Source organism: Mauremys reevesii, linkage group 17 (genome assembly GCF_016161935.1).
Source record: "Mauremys reevesii isolate NIE-2019 linkage group 17, ASM1616193v1, whole genome shotgun sequence".
NCBI classification, from domain to species: domain Eukaryota; kingdom Metazoa; phylum Chordata; order Testudines; family Geoemydidae; genus Mauremys; species Mauremys reevesii.
This window is the reverse complement of record NC_052639.1, coordinates 34,943,983-34,956,437: the sequence shown is the minus strand read 5'-3', so window position 1 is coordinate 34,956,437 and position 12,455 is coordinate 34,943,983.

The following is a 12,455-nucleotide window of genomic DNA, read 5'->3' as shown; positions in this document are numbered from 1 at the left end:
ATGTTGGCAGTTGAACACAGTGACAGCAAAGGTTAGAGTTTTTGTTATAGCACTTGATGTTAGCTCTAGGAACAGCCCAATCCTGGCACTAAAAGATTAAGAGATGATAGTACAATAACTTGTGAATTTTAAATGAGATCAAAACCAGTTGCTGTCACCATTTCTTCCCGGTGTGTTCTTGCATGGAGGTCTATCCAGTGTGGAAACCTCCCCTGGACATTCCCTTCATGTTGTTTTCATTTGTGCTGTGGTAACAGTGAATGAGAAGAAGCAGACATGGAAGAGTGGCACTGGTCAGAGGTCTAACCAAGCCGCACACCTACTTTCTCATTTATTGTTCTGGTTGGATCACTACCCATGCTGGGTTTGAACATACAGTCCATATGTTCAAAGCCTCCTACGTGGATCTGTGCATTATTGTGTGAAAAGTTTTTCTCAGTCTTTTGACTTTATCCAACCAGAATCTCATATTCAGCTCGAATTGTTTGCTGAATGTTGAGTCTCTAAAGTGCAGTTCCAGTCAGGAAAGTGACTCTGTAAAATAGAGAATGTCAGCGTCTTTTACTGATTCTATTTCTCTTTCAGTGGCTTCTATGTCACACTTGCTCAAAACCATTTTTAACTTTCAGCACTGTAAGTTCATCTAGGGATCTCAGAATCAAGCCCAAGTGTGTTCTCCTTCATGTATCCTCACCAGGCAATTTTGTCAGTGAGGCATGAAGCAGACTAGAATATAGCTCACTGTCGCACAGCTGTGTTGGCTCTACAGTAAAAATGTCAGTACATGAAGCAAATGATGACTCTGAAGACCCAAGGAGAGTACCGGTGGGCCATTTTACAGAGCCATTTTTCTGAGCACAGTCCTGTTGCAAGCCTTAACTATGAACATTTGTTAGTCTTTGTAGCAATGTGCAGTGCTGCAGACATAGCAGAGTGAACACAGGGATAGTTACAATGACCAAGAAAGCTCTTAGGAAAGATTGGATTTGCAGGGCAGTGTACAGACCTTTCCTCTCTTCCCTTGTGCTCAGTTAGATTTACTAGATTAATTTGCAAATAATCCAGTTAACTTTGTTTAAAAATGTGAACTGCATCTTGAACGACAGTCAAATTACATTGCATACATTGAGAGATTCAGTCTCAAGACATCCCTAGGTTTACCACGCTGTGAGCAGCATTGCATTGAGACCTTTGAAAAGGAATTAAGAAATCAATCTCTTTCTCCACATCAGTATGATCCCGAGCTTTCGTCACGGCAGTTTGGGGTTGAGCTCTCCTGACTGACCAATGAGGAGCGAGCGGTGCCACTGGTGGTGGAGAAGCTCATAAACTACATTGAAATGCATGGATTGTACACCGAGGGCATTTACAGGAAGGCAGGCTCAACCAATAAGATAAAGGAGCTCCGACAGGGTCTTGATACAGGTAAGATGAAAAGAGAGAGTCTCAGAGGGGAGCAAAGGGACAGCCGAGAACCTCTGTGAACAGGGAATTCATGTCATCTAAAGGGGCCAGAGCAAAGGAACCGTTTTCCCTTCCCCACCGTAGACTCTGGCTTTTGGTACCATGAAACTACAGACATTTCTCTAATACCAGCCTTCACCAAAAGTCTGCACTGTGTTAGAGCCCTCCTGTCTTGTGGAACTGTTTAATTCTTCCTTGTTTTATTCCTCCTCTTGTGCACAAGTGTGCAAAAAAGAAATTGGGAGAAAAAGCTTCATTAGCCAGGCTTCATATTTATCAACATCACCTAGACTTCCAAAGTGCTTTACAAACTCTCTCTAAAGACTTTCACCCTGGAAAACTGGCTCCTTTCACGACAAGAATTTTAACATGGTCATATTAAAAAAGTAGGTGCCAAGGTTGTGCACTGTGTGATCTGAGGTTGCTACAGTATTGATACCTGTTTTTCTATGCAGTGTTGTTGTAGCTCTGCTCACTGTAGAAGAGCCTGAGACATAAGCCCTTGTATCAGAGGCCTGAGGGCTGGGCTAAAGTAGCGGTCAAAACTTTGCTGATATAAAACAAAATCCGGCTGTGAGCTAGAGGCAGGCCCTTCTCACAGAATCTGGCAAGAACAGGGCTGATATTGCAGAAACACACGTTGCTGAGTGCTAAGCACAAAACACACACACACAGACACATTCCAGAAGGGTGGTACCAGAACACCCCATACCAAGAATGGTACAAACACATTCCCCAAAGACAACAGGAACCTATTGACCCTGCCTAAAGATATGGTCAGGATGACAATATGATGGATAGAAATGTACAAGGTGGTGGGTTGTGATATCAGAGGATGTCAACTATCAGAGGAGCAATATGTAACTTGTTTGTATCTCTGTATAAAAATGTATCTTGGGGGCAGTGTCTTTATCTAGCCTAGGAGGAACGGAAAGTCCCGCCATTTGCTGAGCTGGTCCATTGTTATGGGTATACATGTATTAGTGCAGGATACTAGTACTGTGCTTCATCAAAATAAGCCTGGCTGGGTGCCTTCATGCCTTAATGGATCTTGTGGTCATTGGGCGGTTCGCTCGAGGTGTGCCATGTCAGTTGTCTGTGCCAGGCTGGGGTGGCACACAGAGGGAACACACACACAGGCAGCCGAACATCTGACCACACCCATGATAGTGGAGAGACGGTGAGTGAGGTAATAGCTTCTGTAGGACTGACGTCTGTTGGCAAGAGACAAGCTTTCGAGCTACACAGAGCTCTTCCTCAGGACCTCTCTCACCCACAGAAGTTGGTCCAACAGCAGTGGTTAGGTCATTGCCAGTGCTAGGACTGACAGGAAAACACTGGCTTGTTTACTGGATCAAAACTGATCATTTGCTTTTTCTTTGGTTTCTTTTCCACTCCTCCACTCACTTGCCTCGGTGAACAGATATTGACAATGTGAATCTAGATGACTACAATATTCATGTCATTGCCAGTGTGTTCAAACGGTGGCTGAGAGATTTGCCCAATCCCTCATGACCTTCAAACTCTACGAGGAATTTCTGCGAGCTATGGGTAAGGAAGGTCCATACAAATCCTATACAATCACACACAAAACCCAAGACAGGGAAGGTACAATTAGCTGCAGGTACCAAACCCAGTTTCTGCTTGCCCAGAACAAGCAGTCTTTTTTTACTTTAGTTTTATCATCACCATTGTCATGACAAGCAGCACGCAAGTAGATTGTGTGCTTGTACGATTGTACAAGCGCCAATGGTATGGAGTGTTTGAATCCATACAGTCAGGTTGGTGATCTGTCATCTTTTATGACGTAACTGGCAAGACAGTGCTGGAGCCTCTCCCATCTGCCTCCCTCTTAGAGCCTTTTCCCACTGCCGGGGTCTTTCCTGCAACAGGGAAAGACTCCATCGGGGGTGATGACACTGCTAAAAATAGGCAGTGTAGGTGGGAGCCACGTAGGTGATGCTTAATTTGTGCCAAGGCTTGCCAGGGCTGAGCTCCGGCACATCTGCTCCAGCAGCTCTCTGCTGTTGAAGTCTTTCCTTGCAGCCTCCTTCTGCCAGAGCCTTTCATTGACGTGTAGGTAGGCACTGCAATGTGGACACAGCCTGCTTTTCACTGTGCCATGTAGCCACAGACAGCACTGTGACACAAACTAATCCCTTACACTGTTATAGTAGTCAAAGCCTTTGCCGTTCAGAGCCCTGGTACCACTGGGCTTGCTGTGTGAAAGTTTAAAAAAAAAAAAAAAAGCTTGAGCCCCGGCACCTCTTTTGTTACAAATTAAGCAGTGTGTGTAGGGTATATCCCCACAGCCTTCATGCATGTCTTTACTCACCTAAGCAGTGCCTCGCCATCTACATTGCTATTTCTGCCCATGCTAGAGTGGTATGTAGCATATGATTTTGATGGTGAGCAGAGCAGAGTGTGCAGCATAGACGTGCCCCAGGAGACATAGTTATTATTCAGCTCCCAACTCTTTTGGAATCTGTTTAAAAGAAATCAGTGTCTTATGCTCATGTTTTTTGCATAGGATACTGCTACCCGAGGGACCTGCAAAGGGGGCCTGCTTGTATAGGCAGGGAGAGGAGGGAGTTGTCATCCCTGTCTCTGTGCACTAGCCTCCTGCACAGCTCCCCTGTACTGGGCCATTCACACCACCTTCACAAGTAAAGATGGCAGAAGACAGCATGGGGAAGTTGCCTGTAATATGTGTAACTGTGTGTGCTCTCTCCAGGCCTGCAGGAGAGGAAGGAGACCATCCGAGGCGTGTACTCTGTCATTGATCAGCTCTCTCGCACCCACCTCAGTACCCTGGAACGCCTCATCTTTCACCTTGTGAGGTAATGGCAGACCACAGCGTGGGATCGTCATACTGCAGCCACTCTTTCTCTTCTCCTTCCTCACTAGGGGCCTGATTCTGATACACTTACTCCCATGAGTACCACCGTACTCCATGAGTAGTTCCACTGGAACAAGGTACTGTTCTCCGTGAGTAAGAGTACCTGAACACGGGCCTATGTGATCCAATTACTTTTGTCGGGAAAATGTGGAGTGAAACTTTGCAAGGGAGTGCTTTAAATTCTGAAATGGCTTTAACGCTCTGGACCCAAGGGCTCTTTTTCCAGACAATGCTCTCATTGACAGCTAATGCCAATAATGTTCTTCTTTCGTAATAGCAACAAATGTTTCAGACTTGCTGAGAAGACAACCACTGTAGGTCTCAGCTGATTACAAACACATGGTTCCATGCCATAGACAGGGTGAGCTGCAGCCGGTTCGCACCGGATCGCGCGAACCGGTTGTTAAATTTAGAAGCCCTTTTAGAACCGGTCGTTCCCAGTGGGACAAACTGGTTCTAAAAGGGCATTTAAATTTAACAAGTGCTCCCTGCTGCCCGGCCCGGCTCACCTCAGCTCTGCCTCCACCTCCTGCCATGAATGCTCCTTCTTGCTTCTCCTCCCACCCTGCTTCCCGTGAATCAGCTGTTAGCGCGGGAAGCCTGGGAGGGCTGAGAAGCAAGCAGGCTTCCCCGGTCCAGGAAGACGACGCTGAGGTAGGAAACCAGGAGGGGCCGTGTGCCCCCGCCGGTCTCCAGCCCCGTCCCTGACCACGGCCCCCCCTGTCCCCGGGTCCCCGCCCGGCCCCGACCCTCCACGGCCAGCAGGTCCCAGCCGCGGCACCCCCCCCCTCCGGCCCCGCGTTCCTCCCCGGCTGCCTGGCTCAGGCTCGGGCTCGAGCGCCCTGCCCGGCCCCACGTTCCTCCCCGGCCGCCCGGCTCAGGCTCGGGCACCCTGCCCGGCCCCGCGTTCCTCCCCGGCCGCCCGGCTCGGGCTCGGGCTCGGGCTCGGGCTCCCGCTGCTGCGCCCTGGCTGGCCCCGCGTCCCTCCCCGGGTCGGGGGCTGGGGAGTTCGGGGGGGGGGGGGAGTGGCGAGGGGGTGGGCGGTGTTCGAGGGTAGGGAACCGGGAGGGGGGGGGTCGGGGCAGGGGTCCCTGGGTCGGGGAGGCATGATTCCTCCTGGGGTGAGGAGGGAACCGGTTGTTATGATTTTGCCAGCTCATCACTAGCCATAGACCTAACCCACTGAGGAGTGCAGTAAGATTGCAGTGGATCACAGTACTGCCATGTATTGCACCCTTTAGTTTGAACATTGAGGGTCTAGGGATCATGTGTGATGCTTTTGCATGAGCTTAGACAATATCTAGTTCAGGCTATAGTCACTGTGTTACAATCTGCGAAGTTTCCTGCCATCTACATGCATTTAGACACATCTGTGCTCTGTTTCTAAGGCATAGCTTAATGATGGCTAAGTGAGTTGCTTGCTACTGTAATAAATATGCACTGTATCTATTCCTTTTTGGAAAATAGGTTAAGTAGGTCAAAACAAAAGATTTCCTAAAGAGTGTCATGGCATGTTGCGTGGTTCACTCAGTATCCATTGTCTTACCTTTTGCCCTTGTCTGGTATAATATTTACATCCTGTTGGTCTAGTTCTTTACCAGATACAACAAATTGAAGCTCTTCACTTCAAAGCTATATAATATTGTGGAAAATCTTCCCTGGCAATGACCTCCAGATCTCATGTGCATGTACAGCCCTCCTCTCCTGCCCTGCTCTGAATTTGTATTTTGTCCTCTTTCTGTTTCTCTACAGGGTATTTCCTGCCAGTGTTATGTGAATTGGAGCTACCTTTAACCCTTGCTGCTTTGTTGTTTATTGTTTAGGATTGCCCTGCAGGAAGAGACCAATCGAATGTCAGCTAATGCCCTGGCCATTGTGTTTGCTCCCTGTATTCTCCGCTGTCCTGACACAACTGACCCACTGCAGAGCGTTCAGGACATCAGTAAAACAACCACGTAAGAATATAGCATTACAACTTCCAGGGTAAATCCTGTAATGAGGTCATGTCAGGACAGTCAAATGATCACTGAGTAATGCACTTTAATGTGCTGTAGAATGACAGCTACAAACACATCACTGGTTTGCAAATGAATTGCCTTAATGAAATACTGTCTATTCTATCAGTAACTAGCAGCTGCTAAAGTTAAACCTTTTAAAAACTGCAGGATTGGATAACCTGCACCCAGGAGTTTTTAAAGAACGGGACAGTGAGCTCTCTCCGCCATTGATGTTGATATTTAACAAATCCTGGAGTAATGGGGAAGTTCCAGAGGACTGTACAAAAAGCTAATGTGCCAGTATCTAAAAAGGATTAACAGGATGATCTGGGTAACTACAGGCCAGTTAGCTCAATATCAGTCTCAGGCAAAATCATGGGAAAGCTGACGTGGAAGGTAATCAGTAAAGAATTGAAGGATGGCAGTGTAATTAGTGCCAGTCAACACAGTTTTTTATGGAAAATAGGTCTTGTCAAAATTGATTGGATGCCAGGTTTGGTTGGCAGAGGTAACCACGTTGACATCGTTGACTTAGATTCCAGTTGGGTCATCCTGATTAAAAATTAACACTATACAGATTCAGTGCAGCAAATATTAAATGGATTGAAAATTGGCTAATTGATATCTCCAAAGTAATTGTAAATAGGGAATCATCATCCAGTGGGTGGGAAGGGTTTGTAATGGAGCCCTCGGGGATGTTTTTGACTTCAACTGGAATTTTAAGAATAAACATGTTAGATTGTGAGAAGCTCAGATAATAGGGCACTGGGGTTAGATAAGTACCTAGGATGGATAGTGGATGCAGGAATCATTTGATGAAATTCTATGCAGGAGACCAGACTACATGAACCTGCCTGGCCTTCAAATCTCTCCTAGAAGCAATTCTTCTGCCTACAGATGTGAAAATTACTTTGAATCACTCTTCTAAAGGTTCCTTGTAAGAAGAAGTCTCTTTGTAACTTGACTTATATACGCCTTGTATCATTACTGCTCTAAAAGGATTTCTTCCAGAAAACAATACTGATGGTATTAAACAAAATATCTGCCCCAGACACCTAATCACTGTCATTGCCCTGCGACTGCCTGTCCAGCTTGGATGCAAACAAGCACAAGTGTGTGTGTCTACAAATAGATATAGCTAGATAGCGCAGCATATCCGAAATGGCCATTCTTTCAGCCTTTCATTTGAACATGCTGTGCTTTCCTAACCTTGGTGGGTATTTGCCTTTCCAGGGGAAGGACCTGTTTCCCTGATGGAGCCCTTGGGGAGCCCTCCCTTTAGTCCTCTAGTTTAGCTCCCCTGCCTAGTACCATTTTGGGCATTTCAACCACACTGTTCGTTTCCAGCCCACGAAGCAAGAGAATTGGCGCAGCACTTAGGCGACATGGCCAGCTCAAACACAGCCAGAGTTTTATCCTCCCGTTTTACCACTTTCTTTTTTCCTTTTTGCAGCTGTGTGGAGTTGATTGTCGTAGAGCAGATGAATAAATACAGGGCTCGTCTCACGGACATCAACAGCCTGGAGTTTGCTGAGAACAAAGCAAAAAGCAGGCTGTCTTTGATCCGCAGATCAGTGGTAAGATGAGGGTGGGAGGGGGCTGAGCTGGTAGTATGTTCTGTTCCTGTGTCAGGAAAAAATGGAGCAGACCTTTCCTTTGTTTTAGGAGGACAAGTTTCTCCAGCCATGTCATTGATCGTAACTTCCTTTTATACATAAAATTCAAAGGAGAACCTCGTGTCCATGCAGCTATTGTGTATTTGCATAGTTTATTCAGTGTGTCTGTTGTAACTGAGAAGAATGTGCATGGTACTAAATTGAAAATCAGAGAATAATTTGGTACTGATAAGCCAGCCCTGTCCTTTCCTCTCCTTTTCACTCAGACTAATCTCCCCTAATCTTCTCCTGCCTATTACAGTCTCCCTAGCCTCTTACACCTCCCAAAGCATCATATCCAGGGCCAACAGAGAGACTGAACCTCAGTCCTGCACTTGGCTCCTTGCGTTTCCTGAGCCACACATTTATACCAAAAAAAGCCCAAAGGAGATGGGAATGGTGTCTGTCAAGAGTTCTAAAGGAGAGTGCCACAGAAACGTGGTCTCTGGATTTCACAGGCTCATTTGTACATTTTGGGGATATATTTTGCAAATTTGGACTAATTTATCCTGTGTTAATCAACTCTTTGCTGGCTCTGTTTATGACCTCCTCACTCCTGCACTCACGTCCCCTAATCCCACAGTGGCCTGCTGTCTGGTACTGCCCACTGTGTTAAAACCCTTCACTTGTTTCCCTCCTACATAACTTCAGGGGGAATCTGGGGTGAAGCTGCCCTTAACCAAGCCCTTGCTTTGACTCTCTGTGTGCAAGTCACTTCATTAGTACTGCCTTCAGCAGCGAGGACTGAACTGAGCTGCCTATAAAGGGTCACTTTCTTTTCCTCCACTGCCTTTCTGGGAGTTTGGAATACCAGCTCATTTAGCTTTCACACACCCAACTGGGTAGATGAATGAGAGGCAGAGTCTGGGAATTGAAGCGACCTGTGTCCCCCTTTGCTGTAAGCTGAATAAGCAACAGGCTGTCATCTGCTGTGTTCTGCTCATAGAATGAGAAAGAATGGCTGATTTATCACAGGACAGTCAACCCAGGTCTGTGCTGCTGAAAGGAAGAGCAGGCTCTCCATTTATAAGGATCCAGTATCCTCCCACCACCTCCAACACTGCCAGAGCCCGCCACTGCGCCCGGACCCCAGCATCTGGGTAAGTATCGGTCGCGATTCCTGCCCCCGTGCCCGGAGCCGGGCTGCGGTGGTCGGGGAGGGCTGCGGGGCCGGGCAGGGCGCCGCGGCTGGAGCCCGAGCCCGAGCCAGGTGGCCGGGGAGGGACGCGGGGCCAGCCAGGGCGCTGCAGCGGGAGCCCGAGCCTGAGCCGGGCGGCCGGGGAGGAACGCGGGGCCGGCCAGGGCGCCGGAGCCCGACCCCGAGACGGGCGGCCGGGGAGGAACGCGGGGCCGGGCAGGGTGCCCGAGCCCGCGCCGGGCGGCCGGGGAGGAACGCGGGGCCGGGCAGGGTGTTACCAAGGACCAGCGTTAGGGGAAACGGAGCCCTGGGCAAAACTTGTACTTTGGCAAAGTTCTTGGTTCAGGCTTGTAGCAGTGATGGAATAAATTGCAGGTTCAAATCAAGTCTCCGGAGTACATCCACAACTAGGATGGGCCATTCAGTCCTTTGTACAGAGCTTCAGTTTGTAGCCAAGTCCCTCCAGAGGTATGAAGCAGGACTGAAGACCAGATGGAGATGAGGCATCAGTCTTTTATAGTCTCTTGCCATGTGGTCTTTGCTTTCTTTGTCCCAAGGACACTCTATCCAGCACGCGACATAGAAAAACCTTAGAGTTCTGTCCATAGGCAGGTCCCTGCACACCTTGCTGAGCCACAAGGCATATCTGCCTTCTCTCAATGGGTCAATTGTATAGCTGATGGTCCTTAATGGGCCATCAAGCAGGCTAGGCAGAGCTGACACCAATTTGTCTGGCTGGGGTGTTCCCCAGAAGCATAGCACAAGTTTGAAATACAGGCATCATAGAGCCAATATTTATAATGTCAACTACAAAAATGATACATATCTAGAGATAGCATAATTATAATCAGCCAATCATAACCTCTCCATAGACCCTTTATGTGACCACCTTTATACAATATTGGCTGCAAATATAGAACAGTGGTGGCAACGGTGATCTATACAGTTACAGATTATGTCAAGAACGTCACAGGAGGTGACATGGTATCAGTGAGACTGATACTGGAATACTGCCTCCAGTTTTGGTGTCCTCATTTGAAAAAGATGGTGTGAAATTGGAGTTGAGGCAGCAAAGAGCCACCAAATGTTCTGAGGGCTGGAGAAAAATGCCTTCTAGTGAGCTATTGAAAGATCTCAACCTGTTTAGCTTCTCAAAAGAAGATTGAAAGGTGACTTCATTGAAACGTTGAAGTGCCTTAATGGAGAGAAAAGATTGGCTATTAAAGGGCTCTTTAATGTAGCAGAGAAAGGCATTAAAAAACCCAATGGCTGGAAGGTGGAAAGAGACAAATTCATATTACAATTAAGGCACAAATATTCAACAGTGAGGATGATTCACCACAGGAACAAGCTACCAAGGAAATTGGTGCATTCTCCATCTCGTGACGTCATTTCATGAAGACTAGATGCCTTTCTGGAATGTGTTTACCCCAAAAGTAGCTAGTGTGTCATACAGGAGGCCTGTGATATGCAGGGGTCAGATTAGATGCTCTAATGGTCTCTTCTGGCCATAAAGTCAACTAATTTCTGAAAAACTAAGTGTAGCATTGGGAGCAGCGTCTGATGTTTTCCTGTCTATCCGGCTTGCTTCCTAGAATGAGCGCTCCTTGAGTGGGGTGATCCACAGGGAGTAGCTCAAACCTCCAAAGTGCCTGGCCAGAGGTAGGACATTAGCCCAGCAAGGGAGGGGTGTGGCAGTGACATCACAAAGGCCTTTTGCAGGACCTCAGACTATTGGCCAAAGGCGGTGGGGAGGTGGTGACCTCACAGAGAGATGCTGACATCAGCCAGGCAGGACAGGGGCGAGGGGCCAGGGAAACCTCAGAGACCCTGTGGCTTTGCTTCAGCAAGTCTCCTTCTCCAGGTCTCTCTTTGAGGACTGAGAGTATTCGGGTTCATGGACGTGAGCGCCAGGAGGAACCTCTCTTGAGTTTTCTCCTTCCCTTTTAGTGATTTTACTAGAAAACAGATGTCCCTGTTTAGAGGGTTAGAGCCTCCTCGAGGTTTGAAACTGTTCGGTCTGATCATTCTGGTGACAGTTGAATTCATGGAAAGCATGATCTTAAGGAGGCAGAATTTTATTCCACACCTGGGATTTTGTCCCTTAGAATCACTGGGGACATTAGGGTTTGTCCTTTTTGTTTCAACTTTTCCTCCATCACCCCCCCCCTTTCTCTTCCTCTCTTGCTTTTTTTGTCCTTTCTCCTGTTCCCCTCCCAACATCAGGAGCGGTGTGTGTGTGTGTGTCTGTGTGTCTGTGTGTGTGTGTTGCGGGGGAGTGCTCGGCAGCTCTCACTGTGGGAGGTCCACCCAAAACTGTGGAGCTGCAGTAGTGCTGGGGCAGTGATCCCTGCCAGTGACCTGGGCCATCCTTTGAGCTCTCTGGTGAGACCCCTCAGCCTTCCATCCTCAGTCTCTACCCTGATTGTCTGAGCAGGGGGTTAATGACAGGGAGGAGACTCAGGTCTTGTTGTTCTTTTTTAAGACCAAGTAAATAAGTCATAACCAGTTATATGTTTGATGGATTTTGCTGCTTCTCTGCATTAATTGTCTCTGAGCAGTTCATGATTCTCTCTAACATTGCAGTTCTCCTAAAATACTGGCTGAATAATTACTGTGCATACTTGTTGGTCTGGAGCTCATCTGAGAGCACTTTATTGAGGTCATTCAATGTATGAAATTCAAGATCCGACGGTTAATTTGAAAATCAGGGCTCTGGGGGTCCTATTCCCAATTCAGCCATTGACTGGCTTTGTGACCTATAACAAGTCAATTCTCCTTTCTCAGCCTGAGCGTCTCCCTCTTTCAAGTAGGGATAATAATGATCTGCTCCTACCTACCTCAACACACTCACTCTTCCCCAACACACACACACACTGTCTCTCCCCACACACAAACAGTCTCCACACTGCAGCTGAAAAGCAGGTGTGTTGGAAGCAATGAGTGTGGCAATCTCAGTGAACCGATGGAGAGTGATGGTGGTCAGAGAGAGACAACGGAAGGTTAAAGGGGCAACGATGGGCATAATGAGTCTGGCCAGGGGCAGGACATCAGCTTTGAGGGGAGGGGTGGGTGTGGCAGTGACATCACAAAGGCCTTTTGCAGGAACTCGGCCTATTGGGCAAAGGTGGTGGGGAGGGGGTGACCTCACAGAGAGACCCCGACATCAGCCGGGCAGGACAGAGGTGCAGGGCCAGGCCAGTCTCTGAGACCTCCCGGCTTTGCTGCCGCAAGTCTCCTTCGCGAGGTCTCTCCTCGAGGGCTGAGAGAGAATTAGGATTCAGAGTTGTGAGCATGAGGAG